This window comes from Ambystoma mexicanum, chromosome 9, assembly GCF_040938575.1.
Source record: "Ambystoma mexicanum isolate Mex_15411 chromosome 9, UKY_AmexF1_1, whole genome shotgun sequence".
Classification (NCBI taxonomy): domain Eukaryota; kingdom Metazoa; phylum Chordata; class Amphibia; order Caudata; family Ambystomatidae; genus Ambystoma; species Ambystoma mexicanum.
In genome coordinates, this window is record NC_090931.1 from 1,431,707,032 (window position 1) to 1,431,730,829 (window position 23,798).

Below are 23,798 nucleotides of genomic sequence, written 5' to 3' on the forward strand. Positions count from 1 at the left end.
TTTTCGGTTCTGAAGAGTGATTTTGTGACCTGTGGGCGTCCAGCCTGCCACCAATATATGTCAGACCACGCGACACTGGCAGGTTTAAAGACTTTCCTTAAGTCCGTGGAGTTCACTCCAGTCACGTGCACATGAGGTCGATATCACCCTATAAGGCGAGTATAAAGCACACCAGGCCGGCGAATACGAACATTAAAGTCCTCGTCCGCCTGTAGCGCCTTCCCCAGCATCCCACTCAGCACCGTTGTTCCCCAGTGTGACATCACTTCCGGTTGCCTCATAAAGCCCCAACAGGTGACGTCACATGTGGGAATCAGGAGCATCTATCAGTGGGCAGAGGGCCGCCAGGGTTGTGGGGGAATAATCCCCCTTTGGTGACATCCTAGTCACGGGCGGGCAGAGATGTTAGAAATGGAAAGACGCCCCGCTGACTACTGAGCGTGCCAAGCGAAAGGTAAGGGGCGCTGTGCCCAGCCGAGAGAGGGCATTTCTCGAGCAACGCCAAGGGGGTGGCTACATTGGGACTTTAAGGCATAACTTACATTATTATGATTATGATAATTGTTATTATTATGATTAATAATGCTGACATTATATATTATTATATTATATTATTAATAACGACAATGATAATTGTCGTTATTAATAATAATATATGTAGGAGCGCACATGAGATAAAAACAAGAGTGGAAAATAGTTTTTTTTTTGCGCTGGACCGGTTCTTTAAACTCCACGTGGGACCACGGGGGCAAAAACACTCATTAAAGTGCCGTGTGTGTGATCTCTATCTGCCAGGCAGTTTAAGTGTTAGATGTAGTGCTTGAATGTTTGATAGGCTCTTCAGGTGCCACATAGGTTTCGAACGCGCTACAATGACTTTTTCATGGCACTTTATGTGCCATGTGGGTTCTTTTAGTGCTTGGTTTAAGGCTGTGGTGGCCTTTTTAAATGCGGGCACGCTCTGAGAATGTGGCAAATATACTTCCGGGGCACCAGTGGTCCAGGGATGAATATCGGTTTCTAAACTATGAATCAGCCCCACACCTCTAGTACACCAGAAAGGATCTGAACAGATTGGAAACACAAGTAAATCATAAACCTCCTTGTCCAATTTTGGTAACGTGAACGGAACGGCAGGCTTATCTCTGCAAGGTAGCGGATCATTTGTTAGTTGCAACACAGTGAAAATACGTTATTACCCAATGGTAAAAGGGTCGTTCCAGTCAAGGTTGTATACAAATATCTACCTTATTATAATAACAACAGACAGTTCTAGCACGCTACAAAATATAACCCACCCTGTAAAGGAACACAGAGGACAGTTTCAAGAAGGAAAGGGGATGCACTCTGGATACTGACAGGAGGGTAGTTGGTAAAGCAATCAATCGTAATATTCAAGGATACTTGGTCTCAGCACAAAGGGAGCAACGGGTCATAAAATGTCACTAGGGGCCTTCACAGAAGGACAAGGGGGACAGAACCACACTGTACTTTGTGCTCGTAGAAGTTCTTGCTGCTCGACAGGGTCGAGTCAGTACTGGGGCACTTTGCAGCACCTACGACAGAGTTCCAGGTGGGAGACAGCTGCAGGTATCAGGCAGCAGGCAGTTCGGCGAGCGAGGCTGGACGGACGGCTGCAGGCTGGCCTACACTGCGGCTCGAGGGTCAGGAATCGTTGTCTCAGTGCTAGTTGCGGGTCTGAAGCACTGGTCGAAGGCATCTTGGATGGTGTGAGCGACTGCAGCTGGACCACAGTCAGAGGGGCAGATGGTTGCAGCTCGAGGAGCTTGACTGTCTCGAAAATGTCCTTTAAGGCGGACGCTGATTGATGCTTTTCGATGCACTCCTACCTTCTTCACGAGGCTTGTGCCATCCTTAAAGGTGGATGGCCCAAAGCTGAGGACAGTGTTGCAGGCAACGACCTTATCCTTGGTTTGGTTCAGAGACTCTCCGGCACTTCCCACCTAGGAAACTAGCTTTCAGAGCCTAGTAGGGAACACTGTGTGCTGGCTGGCTACAGTTTCTAGCTGCTGGAAGGGCCCTCTGGGTTCAGTATCTCCCTCTGTTCCCTGAGAGATATTTAGGGGAGGGATCTTGCTTCCCTCATTGGAAATCCTAGCCTTCCTTCACTGGTGGAAAGTGTAAGGCAGACTGTACCTTCAGCCTGGGTCCAAATGGGTTCTTCTTGTTACTCCATGCAAAGTCTTAAGATGATCTTCCCAAAAGAGGGGCTCAACCCTCTTTTAAAGCCAAATGAGCCACAGTGATTGGTGTAGGCTAAGCCTACCTTAATGCATCAATCCTGGGTCCCCACCAACAATCTTCTGTTATCCGTGAGGTCATAACCAGAGTGCATTGCAACAGGGAAGGTAAAGGGGTGAAAGCATGTACTACTAAGTCCCACCCATCTTCCTGTCTGTTGTGGATCAAAGGGTCTCTCTGGTTAATTGAGCTCTCTGTGGTTCCTGATCAAAGTGCAGGTTTCCCTTGAAGTTGTGGTGAGAACAGACTTTCTGTGTCCATCCAATCACATACTCCTACCAGACATGACATCTCACTGTCATTGATCCTTTATGGCAGGAGCTGGCTTCAGTTTGACACAGATGCATCTCAAAGGGGTGTTGTTGTTCCTCTCCTTTGTTAGGTCTGTGACCAGGTCTCTCGCAGGCCTGCTTCAATTAACTCTCATCAGTATGTGCTGCCACGAACAGAACTGACAATGAACAGAGAAGATCCATGGGGCCTTTGATATTTAATTAGGCTGGCCATGGCTGGAAGAAGGTTTGTCCCTCTTCCTACTGAGGTGCTTTTATCCTTTATGTACTCCTGGGGCTGTCACATTCCAACTAAATCGGACGGGGTCGGGGGGGGGGGGGAATAGTGCTTCAGGAATCACGGCACAGAGTACACACCAAAGAGCGGGCCATCCGATTAGCATGTCCTTTAGAATAGCGCGGCATTGAGATCTGAGTGTAACATAAACCACATGATGATGAGGAGGGAGTGGGGCCATGCACGGGGCACACAATGGTAAAACAACCCAGAATAACTATTTGCAAAAGATATTGACATTGAGAAACTATGCAGACACGTATTAAAGATATGCTACTTAGTGGTTAGATGGGCTGTCAAACTGCAAGGTAGGCTTTTGAAGTGGAAGCTAGACGAAACTTGCTCCATAGTCTCTAAGTGCTAACTATTCAATCGAAATGAATATTCACTGAAAAAAACAAATCAAGATATATGCTGCTTTAAGTGATAGATATGCACTGGCACTGTATATACAAGTATATATAAACTCTCAGAATGGTACAATAATGTTCTTATTGAATGGGAGGAGAAGAAATATCTTACCATTGATTTTCCCCTTGTACCTATTACTTATTTCCTTCCTAAGACATCTATCTTCATTGATACATTTTTATTTCCATTTGTTGAAACTCTGGCTTCCCATGTGATAGATGCCACAGACCTTCTGAGGAGGATAGAAGAGATTCTGTGATGTGGTACTTACATATTATTCACTCTCAATGTAGTCTCTCTATACACATGTATCAGCCATGGCGTGGGTACAGCAGAGGGTAAGCACTTTTTATCCTGTAGGTCAATGAGTTATATGGAACATTCTCTCATGATTTTAGACATGTTACTGTTTTGTCTGCAGCACAATGGATTTGTGTTCAATGGGCAGTACTATCACCAACTGCATGGAATGGCAATGGGCACCTTTTTCAGTCCAGTTTATGGCAACCTATTTATGGGCAGGTGGGAGAAAGAGGTGCTCCATTCCACTGCATTGAACATTTACTGATTAAGTTATCCTGTGGTGTCGTTATATAGATGACCCGTTTATTATTTGGGATTTTATGCTTTCTGAACTTCATGAATTTATAACCATACTTAATGAGAATGACAAGAACCTCAAATTCACCTTTTATAGTAAGGAAGAGATCATCTATCTCGACATTAAAATCAGTGTAGTTGAAGGAGGCATCAAAAGTGAATTATATAGAAAAGAAACGAGCACTAATTCTGTCTTACATGCCAGAAGTTCTGACCCTTGCAATTTGAAATGGAGCATTCCTCTGGGTGAGTTCATTCGGGCCACAAGGAATTGTTCAGCGGATGCAGATTTCCTTAGACCCTCTAGAGCTATGGCCTTGCACAGCCCGACGATATCCCAAAGCAGTAATCAGCATGGGTTATGATAAAGTCAGTCAATTAGATCTTAAGAGTCTGGTGTCATTAGAATCCCGTAGTATCAAAATCATGAAGGCTTGACAGTGTAGCCCCAGATATTATCCAGACCTAGCAACACCCCCGCTCAAGGAGAAACGGAAGGGTTTCATTAAGTGTAGTAAATGTAAAGCATGCCATTATGGCACTAAAGTTAAGGAATATCTGAACCCCAGAACCGGACAAATGGTGAAAATCAATAATAGGATTACGTGTACCAGCAGGTTTGTCGTGTTTGCACAATGTGCCTGCAATACGTGGTACATTGGGAGCATGAAACACAAGGTCAAGGCCTGTGTTCACCAACACATCAGAGCCATTAAAAATAAGGAGCCCAGTAATCCCAAGGCAAAGCACTTTGAGGAGGTGGATGATGCCGTCTTGGCATCTTGCTCTTACTTTGCCATTACAATCAATGTTCAAGATAAGCCACATGGTGGCAATAGTGGGAGATTTATGGGACACATGGAAGCCAGGTACATCATTGAGTATGACACTCAGTCTCCCAAAGGACAGAAGAAGGATGAGGAGCTAAACACCTCTGTGGGAGAATGCGGATATGTAACTGTATCTGTCTGCTGTCCTATCCACCTATGGATATCTGTGCTGAATGAGTTTGATATGGAGGAGTACTTTTGGAGCATGATATTATCTAGCTACGGTGAGGATGATTTAATCTTGCATTGACACGTCCAGGTAACGTCTCAGGATGCACTTGCACTTTAATACTGTTGCGGGTTTTAAAACCCATGTATGAGGAGGCTGAACGAAAGTGATCGCAGGTGCATGTGCAATCATTTTTTCTTGATATTAGCGTACTTAGATATATGCATCGTCTTATGATGCACTTGTACCTTTAAATCATTACGGGCAGTGCACTTTTTTTGATATGTCTTGTATTTGTGGATTTGCAGGTGCACTTGCACTTTATAACATTTATATCACACTTTCTTTTGACGATAAGAAGCCTTATTGCAAATCAGTGGCATTAGTCAATATGATTTTTAGGTTAAGGCAATGTACAGCGCCTGTTATTGCTATTTGTAATGATAACTTATAAAGCAGTGGATAGAATGTCAATGCACTTGCAATTTAGTATTAGCATTGTGTATTAGCATACCCAGATATATATATTCTCCTATAATGCACTTGCACTTTAACATCGGTACTGGTTGCATGCTTTCTATATGCCCTGGGTTTGCGCCTTTTATAATCCGCTTTTTGTAAAAGTGTTGTATTTTTTAAAGAAATTGATTGAAAGTTAATGCACTTGCACTTTATAACATCTTTATTGCACAGCGTTTACTCTGCAAAGAAGCCCTTATATTAACCACTGGCATTAGAAATGGCAAGTAATGAGGGAGGAAAAGAAATTGAGGCAGGAGGAGAAGGGAGAGGGACAGTAGTTGCAGGGACAAAGAGGACTTCCATCTTAGCAGAATTCAGAACCAAAACGTGATCAGTCCTCCAGGACTTAATAGCTAGAAGATAAGAAGAAAGATTATCCTGCATAGAAGGAGTAAAAGAAGAAAAAGAAAGAATAAAATGGGCATCATCAGCATAGAAGTGATGGGATATCCCGTGAGAAGAAATAATACAGGCAAGAGGAGAGGTATAGAGAGAAAAAAGAAAAGGACCTAGAACAGAACCTCGAGGGACTCCATGGTGGGGAGGCAAAGTATGAGAGGAATTCCGAGCCCAAGATACAGAATAAGTGCGATTAGACAGATCATAACGAAACCAAGACAGAACAGACCCAGAAAAACCAAAAGAAGAGAGGGAAGCCAAGAGTAGAGTATGTTACCCAGTGTCAAAAGCAGCGGATAGATCCAGTAGAGTTAAAAGAGATGAGTGTTTACAATAGCACTTTAAATAGTGCCTGTTTACAAGGCTTAGAAATGTGAAGCATACATGAAAAGTGAATTGTGTTTCTTCTCTACTGGACTCAACCTGGGGATGTGAAAAGGCTGAAGAGGCTGGAAGCAAGATCTTGCCACCAAAGGCTCTGCCTGCTTCCATGCCACAACATTACAATAATGGGTACAAATGGTGCATTGTACAGAACAATTTCTGTAAAATAATTGGGCACACTGCCACAGTTTGCAATCGGATTTGCATGGTAGCACATGAGAAATTCCTATAGATGCAAGTCACCAACAGTGTGCAAGAGTATTCCCCAACACATTTTCACGATGCCTTTGCCCACAATACATGCCTGTATACAAAATATCTTCATGTTGGGTATGCCCTGACATGTCAATGAAGTCTGCACCGATGCAAGCCAGTATTGCCATATAAGAACTTACTCCTGTTGTCTTTGCCAGCCAGTAAAACATTCCATGCCACAGTAAGAATGTATATTCAGAGTGGTACCACCAAAGTAAGGAAGTCTAGCCACGTAATAACACTTATGTTTGTGTTACCCTTGATACCCAACAGAATATGCCATGCCACAGTAAGAAAGTATATGCAGACTGGCACCACCAAAGTAGGCAAGCCTAGCCCCATAATAACACTTTATCATGTTTGTTTTTCCCATGATGCCCAGTAGAAAATGCAACACCACAATGGGAAAGTATATGCAGACTGGCATTTATGTAGCGCTACGAACCCTCAGGTATCTGGTACAACGTAGGCCAGTTTAGCCACGTAAGAGCACTTATCATGGTTGCTTTAACCTTGATGCACAGTAAAGAATTCCATGCAGCATGGAATTCTTTACTGGGTAAGCAAACCCTGCTGGAAGGTGTCAGAGGTCGCCACACTGTTCTGAATTTAGAGGCCCGCTCACCCTTCGCACACACAAGCTCTCATTCCCATGCATACATACAACATACACTGCCTCATTCTTCCATGCATTCAGACAACTCCTTGCATGCACAAATACATAAAAAACAAACACACATGCACATAAGCACATTACACACACATAATTAATACATCACTTACCTGCTTGCACACTATGCAGCCCGCACACTACCACCACCACCACCACCATACAGCACCGGATGGCTCACACCTCTTCTCATCTGAACATGCTGAATGACAGGAGAGGACTCGTTTCCATCAGCGTGTCTACACTGTTAACCCAATAATTAAAGGCGGTGGGGCCAGGGTTCCTACACCCCACCGGTCTCTTATTATTGTGGCCTAAGTAGTTTGCTGAGCCCAAAGGGGTCTGAATTACAAACAACTAAAAAAGTACAGAGTGGCGGGGGGTGCACACCTGCTCATTGGCAGTTAGCACAGTCCACCTGCAAATAATGGGACTGCGCTGCCTGCCATTCAAGCGAGGAGGCAGTGGCACCCCACCCGTACAGTGGGGCCGCCACTGCAAAACACCCTTGACCATAACTTCAAAACACTTGACATGTACTAGGGGAGAATTTGTATGTTTGTGGCCGTATTAGTGAAGGAATGGTAGGGCTGGTCTTGTGTCATCAGAAAGTACCAATAGATTAATCATTTCCATGGTGCCACTCTATGGTGAATGGTGTTTAGCATCGATGACATGATCAAGATGGCCACCAAAGAAAGTTATTTTCAGGCCTAAAAAGTGGCATTAATAGCATTTACTTTGAAGAAAGTGGTGTCACAAAAATGTCCCCATTCATATCCTTATCTGTACTTTTGCATTTTAATTGGATGTTACACAGGAGATAACATCTGTCAGTATGAAATTTGAGCAACTGCAACTTGTGAAATGTGATTCTATACTAAGGGCCTCATCACGAGTTTGGCAGTAGCCCTTAAATGTGGCTGTAGCGCTGTTATTACCGCATTTAAGGTTCCGCCAAATCATGGCTTCGACTGATTTCCCCACAGCTCTGAGCTGGAGGGAAATCCGCAGAAAATTAGCCGATTTTCGGAGCGTTTACCGCCGGCAGGAAATCCCAATGGGGAATGACGAATTCCCGAATGGGCTCAATGGGGAATGAGCAATAACCGTTCCGCCAAACCTGTGATCCGGCGCTAATAGCGCCGGGGGTTTGGTGGTAGGGCTATTAACGCCAGCGCTATTATCGCCGGCGTTACCACCCAACTCATGATGAGGCCCTAAGACTAAACTGTTGAAATGACTAATTTTAAGATACCATAATTATATAGCATCCTTTAGTAGGTCACTACTTGTCGGAGTCTGCTAACTTCAATACAGTGTGAGAATCATTATCCCATAGTTTGTTTCCTCCACTGTCACACATTTGTGTACACGGTAGGTTGTGTCAGGATCCAGGATTGGAAACATTGGAACCGCTGGCGGTTCCGACGGTGAACGGTCTAGTCCTCACCCAACATGGCGCCGGAGCCTTTATAATCAGGCTCCACCCACTTTTCGGCGCGTTGTAACTGTGGCTTGTTTACCTTCGCAACGCTCCGACTTTGGACTACTGCCATCCTGTGTATACTCCCTTGATATTATAGATTTCCTTTCCTTCCCTGTGTGTTAATACCTTCTTTTTCCCGGTACGCTAGCTTCTACTTTCTTTCGAGGTCACCGCCGCTGTCTCCGGCACGGTGCCTCTCCTCCTCGCACTCTTCCCTTCGCTCTACTTTCCTTCTCTTGAACATTACCGCTGCCTGGTCTTCCTCCTTGTCTGGCCACGGAGGTGCTTCTTGCACGGGTCTCCGCGTCCTTTTACAGGAGCCTCCTAGCTGGTATCGGCTGCTCCCTCAGCCCTGCAGTCTTGGTTATTTTATCTCTAACGAACGCAGAAGCGCTGCGCTTTGCCACTTCTGCGTTACCTCTTCCTACCTCCTTGCCCTCCTTGCCGTCTCGGCGTGCTGCTTCCCGGCGGGGTTCTTCTTTCCTTCACCGCCGTGGTTAAATTGCACTACGCTGACCTGGGCTACTCATACCTACCTTCCTCTCCCTGACTTGACAAGATATTCTTCTCTTATTCTCAGCTAACCTTCATGGACTATGTTTGATCCTCCTTTCCTGGCCTATCTCTGGCTCCGGGTTTAATACCCCCACACTCTGTGTCTTGTCATTTTTCTTCAGTTACACTGGGTACGTCCATTTACCTAATATCCTGGAAATTCAACCTCAAGGATTTGTACCATCTAAAGACCTCATCTTCCGAACCCACCTACGGACTAGGGTTTTTTCTGCCTACGGGCTTTTTCCCTAGAGCTGAGGCTGGCCCCCTGGGGTTCCCCTGTGACAGGTCTACTCCTCTGTCAAGGTGACCTCTGGAGGGGACAGACCTTACCTTCACGAAAAGAAGACTAGAGCTCAGAAAGGCAAGGGACCAAGAGCTAAAGAGAAACCCAGCAAGACCAAGACAGATCCTTACAACTTATCCGCAGAGGAGTCAGGTGAGGAGAAGGGGGAGGTGGACTCGGATCTTGACAGGTTGTTTGCTAAATATTTACACAGTCGACTGCACACAAACATCTTATCAACGGCAGAAGGGAGACTGGAGAACAAGGCATTTCACAAGGCACGGGAGGTATTTCTCCGCCCTGCATTGTTCGTCCACGAGCAGTGGGGGATGGAATGGAGATGGCTGTGATTGGTTATCTCAGTTCCAGATCATGATATGGTATTTGGCACTTCATTGCAGGTAGAAAGACACATCTTCTAACCTGTGTTCTAGAAAACATAGTTCAACATAACTATGGACGCTTAGGTATACTGGCTCTGGGCTAATAGACTTGTCAAATTAATGCTTCCAGTGCTTCCACTATCTGTTCAAGATGTGTTCTTTAGTTCCTAGGTAATGAGTGTTGAAAGGGGGTCTTCAGTACCAGGCAAAGTGCCTGTGCAATCGGATGCAGACAAGGTATGAAATGCAGGTATTGGAGAGGACTTCAGAGAGCCTTGTGATAGGAATAGGTCTGCAATTGAAATATTGGGCCTCACTAACAGTTTGGTAGTAATTTGATGGTAAATCTGCCGAATTACCACCAAACTGGCTTACCGTTACCACCACTTGGTCCTGTGGGGTTACCACAGAATTGCAGGAGGTGGTAAGTCCTCATTTTTGACTCCATGGGGACTTGTGATGAATACCGCCAGAGAAGTTACCGCTGGGTAAATCCGCCGAATTTTGGTGGTAAAATGGTGGATTCACCGGCAGATTTTTGCTGGAGGCAAATCCTCCCTTTCACCTTCAAATGTATAATTTGGTGGTGCAGGAAAATGGCAGTAATTCCACTACCATCAAACATGTGGCGATTACCGAATTACCACTATTTGTTTCTAGCGCCGCCACTATTTGTTTCTAGCGCCGCTGAACTTCTATTTCTGTTTTGAAGTAGGTACAAAGTGACACTCGGGGGCGGTGGAGAGTTTTAGACAACCTCTAACTGCAACAATGAACACATCTAATTCTTGTGCAGATAGATAGTTTTGTAGCTCTTTTTTCTGTGGCATTGATGGCATGAAGAATTAACTTTGTGTGCGCCTCTTCGTGTGTACTGTTTAGACAGTCCAAACAATGTGAGGCAGCCGCTTCTCTACATCACGCCAGTTCCTTTTGGCCATTTGCGCTTGGTGAAGCATTTCTCGAGGTATTCATGTCTGAAAGTAGCTTCTTTATAGTAACGTTAGCTCTGTCTCTGCTGTCTGTGAGTTCGTAATGGGTTGGAACAATTTCCTGGAGCCTCTTCCTCTAGTCATTTATTTATTTATTTGAGCATTTATAAAGCGCACCAGGCCCGTGGGCATCAAGGCGCATTGGATCAGGCAGCAGGTCGGTTTCACCTGTAACAGAAATCATAGTCAGACTTAAATGGAATAAACTGCGGCTTAAGGATATAGGTTAGAAGAGCGAGATGGGGGTCGCCGCTATGTATCTTTGGAGAACAGCAAGGTTTTGAGCTTCTTACGGAATGCCCAGGAGGAGTGTTCAAGTCTCAGTAATGCTCTTGATTCGAGTTTTCCTTTTATGTGTCAAATACAAGTATATTTCATTATACTCCAAGTACTTGTATTGCTTTTATTTGGCTGAACCATGAGCCAGATGATCCCATGTCTGAATGCATTTTGACTTATCCAAAGCTTGCACCACTGCCATGCCATCAGCCATGCCAATAGATCATCAACACAGGTACTTCCGTGTGGACTATTGGTGTTGCTGGAGGTGTTTGTTTGCTGTTTGTGCCACAGCTTTATGGTGATTGAATTCAAGATTTCAATCTGTTTGCTTTTTTGCCAGCAAAGATGCGCCGTTCCCTCACCAATAAACAGTGACCATGGCGCAGCAGAGAATTCGCAGTGACCTAGTGCCGCATGCAAATCTACTTGGCGCTGTGATAGGCTTACAACAATTAGTTACCCAAATAGTGATCTGTCTGCGCTTAACTATGTAACACTACTAGCCACTTTTATATTTATTTTATTCTTGGCGCTGGAGCATAGATTTCGTTTCTTCTTCTTGATAGGATGCCATAAATTCATGGTACTAGTTTCAGGGATGAGTCTCTGGGCCTCATTACAACCCTGGCGCTCCCGTAATGAAGGGGACCGGTACAGCACCGGCCCCCTTCATTGCGGGAGCACCGATTACAAGCTTCCCATCGCGAGACCCGGATCACACGCCTGGTAAAACCAGGCGTCCTTTCCGGGTCCCGCGAGGGGAAGAGGGGGGTAATAATGGGCCAGGTGTAATCTTCACGTTATTACCTCCCTCCCCATTCCCATTGAGGCTCCATAGGGATGGGTTCCTGCAAGGAGGAATTACCAGGTCCTCCTATGTCGGAATGACCCGGTAAGTCCCCATTGCAGGAACTCGGTAATGGAGCCCGGTTTGGAGGCAGCCATGGTGCTAAGAGCACCATGGCTGCCTCCAAACTCGTAATGAGGCCCTCTGTGTTTGGAACTCAACAATCAATACAAGGGCATGGAGCAGACCGACATCTGTGGTAATACTCCCCACCATAGTTCCAATGTTGCTAAATTCTTACCATCATATACAAATGGGTTTCCTATCTGTTTAATTCAATAAGTCATTTATTTCAATATTCTCCCTGTTTACTGATTCTCTGGAGTCACAATGATGTTAATTTGGTGCTGCTTGCTTGATGCCTGTTCAAAAATAGGGTAACAAACTGGTGCTGTTATAAATTGTGTGCCAAGTGCCCTAAGGTGTTGTGTTACGCCTACTAAAATGCCAGTGAAGTTCAAGTGCTTTATCGGCTCCGAGTGCAGAATGGAATATTAGCTTTCCTCACAACCCAGTTCCCTTTTCAAACTCTTTTCATAGTTGTTAAGATGTATTTCTAAACTCTGACCTGGTGGGCAGTGGTTCAGAAGGCCAGCCTAGTTTCTTGGAACAGGGTAACCATCTGGAAAAGCCAGACCAATCAAGGTAGCATTGGCGGCGGTCAAGACTAGATCTCAGGAGGGTTGAGGGAGATTGACAGCCCACAATGGGCACACACAGTAAACAACACCACAAATTACTCTCAGATGTATATATCAAATATACATATACATTTATTAAAGGACATTTAACTCAAACACAAAGTGAAACCACTGCAATATTAACAATATTGACACAACACTAGCTAAGAAAGAAAATATTGGTCTAAAGGAATATTACACAAGTAAAGAACCACAACCTGCAAAGAAAGGGGTCACACAGAGCGAATATACTTTAGGCAGTCCAACAAATCAAACCCTAACTAATAGGCAGTCGAGTCCCTAAGAAGTGTGGAGCCTCGTGCTCAAAAGTACATTCAGTGCCGGAGCACTCGATTGTGCGGTTAAGTTCAAAACGGGTCTTCTTCAGGGGCCTGTACTGGCTCAGGAAGGTGGGTGAGGTAATGAGGGTGAGGTAATGAAGATTAAGGTCCCAGTATTCAAGCAGGGTCTCCACAAGAGGGCAGAGTGATTTCCAAGAATCGGGAATAGCTTGGTGGTACAGGCTACCTTAACGAAGGCGAGTGGGCCTCAGGGCATACTCGTGTGTACAAGACTATGGGTGAGCCAGGGGCCACTGGTAAGTTTTGCAAGTACTTACCGACCCTCTGCGCACTCCAGACTAAATTTCGCCAGTCATGTCCAGTTTGTTCGCAGGTTCGAATCTCGCAGTTGCGCATCCCTATACTGGAAGGTACATTGTGCACTGATCATATGTTGCTAAGAACTAGCAACATAGTGAAAGACTAAGGGAAACAAAGTCTCCCAGTACTGATAGTCTGAAGGACATGTCGGTTTCCCCTGAACAAGATGAGCAAAAGCCCAGCGGAGTACAGCAGAAGGCTGGGCTCCACTGGTAAAAGTCAGGCTAGGATGGTCAGACAACAGCAACAAGTTGTGGAGTTGGAGGGAAAAATGTACCCATAAATGGAAATCTTTCCTAACAATAGTACATGATCAGACCCGTTTGGGGTAGCTGGTATGAGTGGCAGAACATATACACACTTTATGTGCTCTACCACTTGTTGCAATATTGCAGTGAAAACATTCCAGGTTGGAACACACTCCGGATAATGACTTGTTTTCCGAGGTTCATTTGGGAGCCCAAAACCATTGCATCATTGACGGCTATGCTCATAGATTGTGTGCTCTCAACATTCAAGTTGTTATAGTTTTATTTTTCCATAGAATCCATGCCTTTTGACATTAGGAGTTCTGGGCCATTGTAGGCAACAAGGTCTGTTATGTATCTGATCATTTTCTTTAGTAAACGATTTAGCATGCTTGTATCGTACAATGATATCGATGTGATTCCTCTTTGTCATTCTTGATACCAAGTCAACAAAGTTCCATGAAGGATTCCATCGTGTATTTCAAGGAAGTCCACATTCGCTGCAGTACAATTAATAAATCTTTCTTTTGCAAGGTTCAGTGCTACATATACTCCTCCATTATCATAAATGCAGTATAGAACCTCATTAGCAAAAGCTGTCTCAAGCCAGAGAACTTTATTAAAGTCGATCGATGAGCCCAACCCATGCCTAAGCTGTGCCAAGAATTAGCATCGAGCTTTAGAATGTATTGTTAAGGCCATCAGCAACCTGGCTTAACCTTACTGGAGTTAATGCACCACATGAGGCCTGCCTTTCTGTTATGTCCTCATGCTTAAGAGTTTGAAATTAGCCTTCTGGTTCAGCATTCAAGCTATCAAATATTCTTCTCCCACCTCTACACCATTTGAAAAAGATACCACTTCTTGTGATGTTGGTTTTGTAACTTTGCCCCACTTGATGGAACCTGTGAATGTCCACATCTCCTTGGCCATGATGGTATTCCCTACTAAGTTAGCCACCTGATGTAGGCTCTTAATATTTGAATTGATGTTGGAACCTGCGTCTGCATGTGAAAGCACAGCGTTGGAACTGATTCCAAAGAAATACACTACGATTGCTGCTTGAAAAGAGGATTGCTGAATACTACGTCTATGTGAAATATTCTATACATGCTTTCAGGGATTTTCCTAATATCATATCTTCCTCTTTGACACCTTCTGGATAATAGATGTCCTTATAGTAGATTAACAGGTGGATTAATAATAGATTTCCAATGGCATCTGCCGTTGCAACACAATTACCTTCCAAAAGGCCCTCCAATGAACCGTCAATGACTTCTACCTGACGTGCACATTTGGTGTTGTTTCAAGAGATTTGGTGCACTTTGTTCATTTTACGCAAAACATTCTTTGTGATATCCTATGTTTTTTGGATGAGCATCTTTTGGATTCATGCACCCACTGAACTTCACTATCTATTGGCTATTTTCACTCAATGGATCAGCAGGTTGCATCTTCCGATCTGCGTCTTCAGTGCAAGCAGAGTGCAATGGAAGCCTGCTAGCTTACTATCTGTAGCAAATAAGTAGGCATTTGTAGTTTTGCTGCTATGTGGCTCTTAAGTGGCATCTATAAGCTGAAACGATTGCATCGGAGTACAGATAGACAAGAAATTACATTTGAGAAGGGTTATTGATAATCAGTTAGTGCATGTTTACATATGCTGAAACTTTAACATTGGATGGGTTTGCCTGTGTTGATGCTAGTTTGTTTGGCTCGTGTGGTGTTTTTCATAAAGCTAGGGCTGACTTTCATACCTATGGTGGGAGCACCAAGAGGGTGTTGGTTATTTAACCCTTTACTACCCATGGCCATGCTATTCCCAATGGCCATTCCCACCCACTACTTTTCCCATGCCAGCCAAAACATGGGGATCTCTTTCAGCTAGCTCTATCAAGCAGTTACATAAAACATTGTGCTATAACAGCCTGGACATGTTACTTCCAAGCAGTCTTCTAAGAGTTAATGTCTTAATTGCAGTTGTAAATGTGCTACTGGTATAATACAAATGTTTTAACCAAGTGTGCCTTATGCCATCTGATTTATAAACATGTACATTCTGTTAAAAGCAAACATTGGCAAAGCTGGAAGTTTTTGCCTATGCATATGTACTAGATAGACATTTGCAGGGTCTGCTCTCATGTGCACAGGCACTCACACCCTATTCCAGCTGTTGACATCTTATGGCCAGGTAATACCATCATGGTATCTTCTGGCAACTGCCTACACGAAAGCCAAAACTGTTTGCTTTGCCAATGCTTGTTTTGCAACTGCATTCCAGTACTTTGGGGTCGTGTACTGAGGCCCTCTTTCCTGCTCACTGAACTCTCATCAGCATCTTCATGCCCTCCCATTTGTTTTTCTTTGTATCTGCCCTGTAGTCTAGCAATTTACCTTTGTATATGCATGTCCTGCAATAGGGCATGTGGCACTTTGCATCACATTGGTTCATTTCTTCTGCACTTATATTTTTGAACTGTTCTCCACCATGTTTATAATCACTGTCTTCACACGCATTTTAAATTCTTACAGAATCAAGTTGTCTTTCAGTACATTTTGATCCTTGACACAATCATCACAAATGAAAGTCTGTACAACTCGAGCACTTGCATTTGGTCCGTAAGTGTTACTCTGGCTAGATTACACCTTTCATTATCTTTAACCAAATGGTTGTACCTGAAACATATAAAAATTCATCATTTAAAAGAAGAAGAACTGAACGTATAACACTAGGTGCTGTAATTACAAATGTATACAATAATGCCTCATCAATGCCTCAATGACTCATTTGCCTCCCGCTACGTCCCCACCTCACTTAAAGAATCCTGGATCTCAACCTTTCTCAAGAAGCCTTCACTTGATCCATCCATTCCTACCAATTACTGACCAATAACCACAGTTCCCTTCCTACTAGAAATCATATACCAGGCTGCCTACATCCAGATTCAGAAATACCTCGAGCAACACCATATCCTTAGCCCACATCAATCTGGCTTTCGCCATGGGCACGGCACAGAATCAGTGCTTCTACACCTCAAGAACCAGCTCTACCATGCCAGAGACTCAGTGAAGCTCTCCCTCCTCATGCTTCTGGACCTGTCCGCAGCCTTCAACATGATTCACCACTCGATCCTCTGTCGCCATCTGACTACCACTGCCTCATTTTCTCCAGAGGTAACCAAGTGGGTCACATCCTTCCTGTCCGATTGCACCTTAAGAGCCATTGCTGACAATCACTCCTCCACTCACACAGCCATCACCTGTGAAGTGCCCCACGGATCCTGCATCTCCACTACCCTCTACAATGTCTACACCAAACATCTCTTTGACCTCCTTAACTCACTCAACATCAAGTACACAAACCACGCTGATGAGGTCCTCCTCCCCCTCACAGGGGCTCACCACCTGGACTCCCAAAAAATCAACTCATTCTACAAAACCATTCAAGCCTGGATGGCTGCCCACCACCTATGCCTGAATGACAGAAAAACAGAACTCGTCCTCGTAGGCAACTTAGCCCACCAGGCAAAACTGAGCCCAGCTTACCAGCTATTCACTATCGACAACAACACCATTCACATCTCTCCGGCTGTCAAGATGCTCAGCATCCATCTAGAAGCCACTCTGATCATGTTGCGCTATATCCACGCATATGTGACTAAATGAATCAATGTGAGCCTAGCCTTTGTATCCACTGACAATTGCCTCAACATCGCCAGGGCGATCATCGGATCCAAGCTGGATTACTGCAACGGAGCGAAATCTAAACAAGTTGAAAACTATGCCCTGAGAGCTGCCTTGGGCCTAAACAAAAAAAATGACCATATCTCACACTGGCTGACTGCAGGGAGCCAGGACAGCCAATGTCAATTGAGCAAAGTCTAGGGGAACTGAGGTACTTCTGGAAGATAGCACAAAAGTCGTGTACAATGTTATATAGAGAGTTTGTAGAAAAAAATCACGGTTGGGGCACAAGCTGGGAGGCTTGTGAAAAGAAAAGATGCAAGCAACTCTACAAAGGGCAGCTGATGCAAGCCTCCAGTGAGAACAAGCAAGCTACCAACAACAAGAGGTATGTACCCCTAGTTAGACAGTACCTTAAGTCTGAAGAAAAGGGTCTACCTGGCTTCTGTTCCTGTTGCAGTCATGCAGATCCTGTGTTCCTTGGCCTCAGTTGTGGGGACAAGAGAGAGGACGTGTAGGGACTCCTGCACTGTGGTTTGAAGGTCGGCAGCAGCAATGGGCTTACTCCAGATCAGTGGCACTTCGTGGTTTCAGCTACCGGTCAATAGCACCACTGCGGTTCTTGGACACCTTGTGGGCTCCCCTTGCTTCTGGGGTCCAGCACTCTCTTGAGGTGGCTCAGGCTTGGGTTGTCCTGCTTTGAGGGGGTCCTTAGGATCTTCCTGGAGCTTGGATCCAGCTTAAAGATGATGTACTCGTTCCTGGTGTTCCTGTCCCCTGGCACTCGGTTCCAGCAGCAGCAAAGAAGTACAGCAAACAGGGAGCGGGGTTCCAGTCAAGTTCGTCTTGGAGTCAGTTGGTCCCACCAACCCAATGGAAGAAGTCATCCGTTCCGGGCTTCTCTGGTCAATTCGAAACCTGGAGCTTCAGCACTGCAGCAGGGCTTCACCGGGCAAATCAACCATCCAGGAGGGTGCAACAAGCTTCTTTTCCAGTATCTTCTTTGGTACCTTTGTCCAGTGGTCGACTCTGCCTTCTCTCCAATAGAACTCGCCTTTTATGCAGGTTTCTCCCGAATTATTTGCAGCCAAGCTGTCACTCACAAAGCAGGGTGGCTGTCCTCCAGGGACAGCCAGCCAACCAATCACCTTTGGGTGCATTCCTGTAACCAAGGAGACTAAGCACAGGGAGTTTTGGGAACCTCCTTCACTTCCTGCCCTGCCAGACACGCTGGAGCCAGAGGCGGGCTTCACTAGTGAATCCCGCCAAAGACAAAATGAACAAAGGAGCCAAACCTGGTTTGGCGCACAGAGTGAAACCCAAGAAGGACCTCACATGCAAGAAATGGTGAAAGACGAAGACCGGGCCATTTGGACAAAATGGGCACCCATGGGTGCAATACTGCAACTGAGGATTCAGCCTGCGGTAAAAACGCACAATGGTAGGAAAATGAAACCACTGCCAACAGCCATTAATTGAAGTGAGGGTAACATAAAAAATGTTACATGGGAAAGTAGACAAAGGGGATACTAAGTAACCTTCCAGCACTCCTCATAAGATGGCGTGTGCTGGGTCTACAAAGAGAAAAAGGTAAGTAAAGTCAATTTCACTTTACTACTCTTGGAAACAGTCGTTTATCCAAGAGAAGGTATTTAAACCCTAAGAGAAATGTAAATGACTTATTTGTGACACTGCACTGAGGGGGCTGTGTGTCACTAAACAAAAGGTGATGCCTACAGAGTTTGTCAGACTCCAAAACCAAAGGAAGCACAGAGTCTGAATCAGAGAAGAATACATGAGAGAGTGAGAAAATGTCTCACTCCAGGATAGAAAATTAAAAAGTCCCACAGTCCAGCAAAAGAGCTGGGTGTCTCTAAGGTAGAAGGGAATTAGCACAGAACCCCCCCCCCCCCCAACCCCCCCCAGACTACGGGACAGGAGGATGTAATCCACTCCTGGATGAATCTCTTAATCCAATTGGTCATACTTTCTGGAGAGACCATCAGCATTTTGGTGATTACACCATGACTGTGTTCTATGGTAAAATCAAACCCTTGGAGGCTGATTGACCATCTCAACAATTTAGGATTCTCCCCCTTCATCTGCATTAACCACCTCAAGGGTTGGTGGTCTGTTTGAATTACGAAAGTAGATCCATACAAGTATGGTCTAAACTTCTTCAATGACCACACAATGGCAAAACACTCACATTCTATGGTTGCTCACCTTGTTTCAGGGTCCTTCCATTTTCTACTGATGAAGCAGATAGGGTGCTCCCTGCCTTTCTCATCCAGCTGACTCAAAACTGCACATATCCCTGAATTAGAAGCATTGGTCTGTACAATAAAGGATTGGTTGCAGTCGGGAGTTCTGAAGACTGGAGCTTGACAAAGGGCTTCCCTTAAGTCCTTCAAAAACCTTGGTGCACTCCTCATTCCACCTGACCTTCTTGGGGAATTTGGGTTAGGAGATCACATTCAAGGGAAAAGCTATGGTCCCATATTTCTCAATGAAGTTCCTATAGTACCCAGTGAGACGTAGAAAGGCTCTCACTTGTGTCTGAATAGTAGGGGTGGCCCAGTCTTGTACAGCGTGTACTGTGCTAGGCAATGGCATTGTTTCACCTCCTCCTACCTCATGTCCAAGGTAGACCACTTTGCTCTGAGCAACTTGACATTTTCTAGCCTTTATGGTCCGATGGGCTTGCTCAAGAGCCTGCAAAACATATCCAAGGTGGTCAAGATGTTCTTCCCAAGTGGGGCTGAACACTGCAGTGTCATCCAAATATGCTATGCAGAAGTCCTCCATCCCATTCAGAACTTGATTCACCATCATCTGGAATATAGCAGGTGCATTGTTGAGTCCAAAAGGCATAACCTTAAACTGGTAGAGGTCTCTTGGGGTAGAAAATGCAGTTTTCTTCTTGTCATGGTCTGTCAGAGCGATGTGCCAATAGCTGAGGTTAGGTCAAATGTACTGAGGAACTTGACTGAACCAAGTTTGTCCACCAGCTCATCTGTCCTAGGTAAAGGATAGCCATCAGATGTGGTAACTGCATTACGAGCTCTTTAGTCCACACAGAATCTCAACTCTTTGTAACCCCGCCTTTGGCACTAGTACAACTGGACTAGCCCATTGACTTGTAGACTATTACCCCAAGATCAAGCATCTTCTTAGCCTCTTCTTTTATGTGGGATCTCACATGCGCTGACATCCTGTAACCCCTGCTTTTGATAGGGAGACTCTAACCAGTGAGAATGTCATGCTGGCCCCAAGGGATCAAGCCTGGTGTCAGTGAAAACAGGGAGGCAAACTGATTTAACAGAGCCTTGCACTCCTCCTGTTGTTGCAGAGTCATATCTGAAGAGGGTTCTACTCCAATCTTCTCATCTGAAGGTTGTCTCTTGAGGAGATCAGGGAGAGGCTCACTCTCCTCCTTCTCTTTATTAGAGGCTATAAGCAAAGTTCCTAGTTATGGTCTGGAAACATAAGCTTTCTGACGGTTAGTGCGATAGACCCTAGGGGCCTCCTTGGGGTTGCACAAGTCCACTAAATAATTGACCTCTCCAAGTTTGCCCACAACCTTGAAGGGTCCAATCCACTTGTCCTGTAAGGCCCTCTGCCTTGTAGGTACCATAACTGGAAAAAGCTAGTCTGGAGTAAACTCCACCAAGTTGGCCTTTTGGTCATGCCAATGATTGACCAGGGCCTGACCTGCTTTCAAGTTATCAGAAGCTTCTGTCATCGGTTGTGTCATTCTCCTCTGGAGACCTAGCACATATTCAGTGACTCTCACTGGCTTTAGGGAAGGAGCACTCTCCAACCCTTCCTTGATTAGGGCTAGAGGGCCTCTAACTGGATGACCATAGAGCAGCACAAAGGGGCTAAAACCAACCTCTTCTTGATGGACTGCTCTATAAGCAAAGAGAAGGCATGGCAGTAGAAGGTCCCACTTTCTTCTAAGGGGTTCCCCTAAAGCACCTATCATGCTCTTCATAGTTCTGTTAAACTTCTCCACCAACCCAATGGTTTGGTGATGGTAGGCTGTTGAGAACTTGTAGGTCACTCCACAGTTTTTCCACATGGTTTGCATGTAGTGGGACGTACAATTCGGCCCCCTGTCAGAGACGACCTCCTAAGGAAAACGAACCCTGGTAAAGATACCAAGGAGGGCCTTAGCCACTGCCTGAGCAGTAACAGTCTTCATAGGTATGGTTTCAGGATAGCTGGTAGCATGGTCTACGACAACCAATATAAATCGGTTGCCTGAAGAAGTTGGAGGGTCTAGGGGACCAAAAATGTCAATCCCCACCCTCTCAAAAGGAACTGCCACCACTGGGAGAGGCAGTAAAAGTGCCACAGTCTTGGCTCAACTCTTGCCAGATGTCTGATAAATGTGACAGCTCCTACAGAACGTATCTACATCAGACCCCATCTTGGGCCAGTAGAAATACAGAGATATCCTCTCTTTCGTCTTCTTGAAGCTCAAGTGACCAGCCATAGGGATCTGATGGGCTAACTGCAGGAACTGGTGTCTCACCTCCTGGGGCCCTACAAGTCTTCTGTAGTCCCCTGGGGTAGACCGAATAGGTTCACTGTAGAGGAGGAAATATTCCCAGTAAAACCTATGCTTCCCTGGCTCTTGCCCTTCCAGCTGGGAATCTGCCTGTTGGTGAAGTCCTTCAAGAGTAGGGCACTCTCTTTGACCTCTGTGGAAGTCTGCCCTAGAGGGTCCACCTTCTGCAGGTAAAGTCTACAGCTCAGGGTGGTCTTTAGGGTCTAGATCTCCAACATAGGGAAGGGCTTATTCCAGCTCTCTTTCACCAGTAGCTGTTTCACCACTTTCTGGTTGGTCCTCCGACTCAGCCGCAGCTGGGAGAGGGGTCACTGGGGTGACCTTGGACTGTCCTCACGGGGATGTCCTTGTCCTTAGAACAGGTTTAAGTATTATACCTTTCTTTCTTCCTGAGACCTTGTGTTTCCCGCTTGTCTCTTTCTTTGACCTGGAATCAGAAGGGTGTCCTTCCTGTGGACTGGGGGTTATAGGGATCTCTGTAACCTCCCACTGAGAGTCATCCAAAGTTGCCTCTCTGGCGAATCTTGTTTGCCCCTGCTTCCTTTTACTGGGAGGCCCGGGGGTGCTTGATACAAGAGTTTTTAAGTCATTCCCCAATAGGAGTCTCCCAGGCACCTCATTTTGTACACTGACAGGTATTCTAACAGTCATATTATTGCACTGGACGAGAGCTGATAGTATTGGAACCATTTGGATTGGGCCTCCTGCAAGTTTAGTGGGACCTTTAGGTGCCTTAGCAACATCCCCAGGTTTGAAAAAGCTTTCATCAACCACTGTAATACTTACCCCAGTGTCTCTAATGGCAGGGGTCTTCTCCTAACCATTTACAAGTACACTGTCCTTATAAAATGCTTTTGTGTTATCTGGAATGGAGTTGTACACATCCACATTCTGTTGTTCCCACAGACCCTGGGACACTAAAGAAACACTGGCTGAGGCTCTAATGGGGCCTTCAGCCAGTAGTTGAAAGTTACCACTTGCCATATGAACTTCTCCCTCAGGGATGAAGGCTAAGGAGGCAGTGTGGACCCCTGAAGGTTTACCCTTACATCTGGGATCCCCTTTCACATGGTCAGTTGACCCACATGCATAGCATTTACCAAATGCTCTTTTGAATTGGGGTTTCTGCTGACCTCCCTCTAGTTTAGCACCAGAGGGTTCACTAGACTTAGGGTTCCCTTGGAATTTACCCTTATGTTGTTTGTGGCCCTCTTTTGGATGGTTGTAATTAGAATTCTCTTTTCCCTTTTTCTTGTGCTGCTTCCCCTCATCCTTCTTGTGAGTGGCCCCAGAATCCTTGTGAGTGGCCCTGTTGGCTACCCACAAGTCAGCAGCCTTTGTTAACTTTTTGGGTTCAATCGCTTGTGAGTCAGACAAGTGCTGTCACAGCTCAGGAGAGCAGGCATCAAAAAAAGATTGTAACAAAAACAGATTTCTCATTCCTTCAAAGGTGTTCACTCTGTAACCCTTAACCCAACTACCTATGTTTTTCAAACATTCACACACCCAGGTAGCCCAAGGGGTACCATCAGTCTTTTTGAGGGTCCTAACCTCTTACGGTACTGGGAAGGAGTTTTCCCAAATCTGCTTTGAAGGCCAGCTTCATATTTTCATACTCTTCTCTCTCAAGGATATCCAACTCCATTGCAGCTCTTCATTTGCACACTGGGGGATCCTAGGCAAAAGTCAGGGAATCGAATAATTCCCTCTGAGACCCTTAATCCGATGATTACATTCAAAAGCCCCCAACCAATTCAAAATATCAATTTTCACATCATACATACTCACTGCTTCTTGTGGCAGGTGAGGTCTCTTGGGACTGGAAGACCTAGAGGACACTTGGAGGGAAGCAGTTTCAAGGGACATTCTTTTCATATCAAGTGCATGCTGCATTTCCCTGATTTTGATCTCCTGATGTTTGGCTTCTCTTTTGAGCATCTAGTCTTTTGGTTTCCAATTCAATTCTCTTCATCTCAAGAGAAACATATTCTGGGCTCAATGTTGGACCTTGTGGTGCCAGAATGGAAATGGGTTGAGGCAGA

At 45.2% G+C, this 23,798-nt stretch overlaps 1 protein-coding gene across 1 annotated transcript in view; it reads left to right on the forward strand.

The window, feature by feature from the left end:
• Nucleotides 1–325: 325 nt before the first annotated feature.
• Nucleotides 326–23,798, forward strand: part of PLCD4 (phospholipase C delta 4) — a 679,750-nt gene continuing 656,277 nt past the window's right edge. Inside the window, exon 1 of the mRNA XM_069616847.1 lies at nt 326–454. The gene's annotated coding sequence lies outside the window, so the exon portion shown is untranslated. The remainder of the gene's footprint in view (nt 455–23,798) is intronic.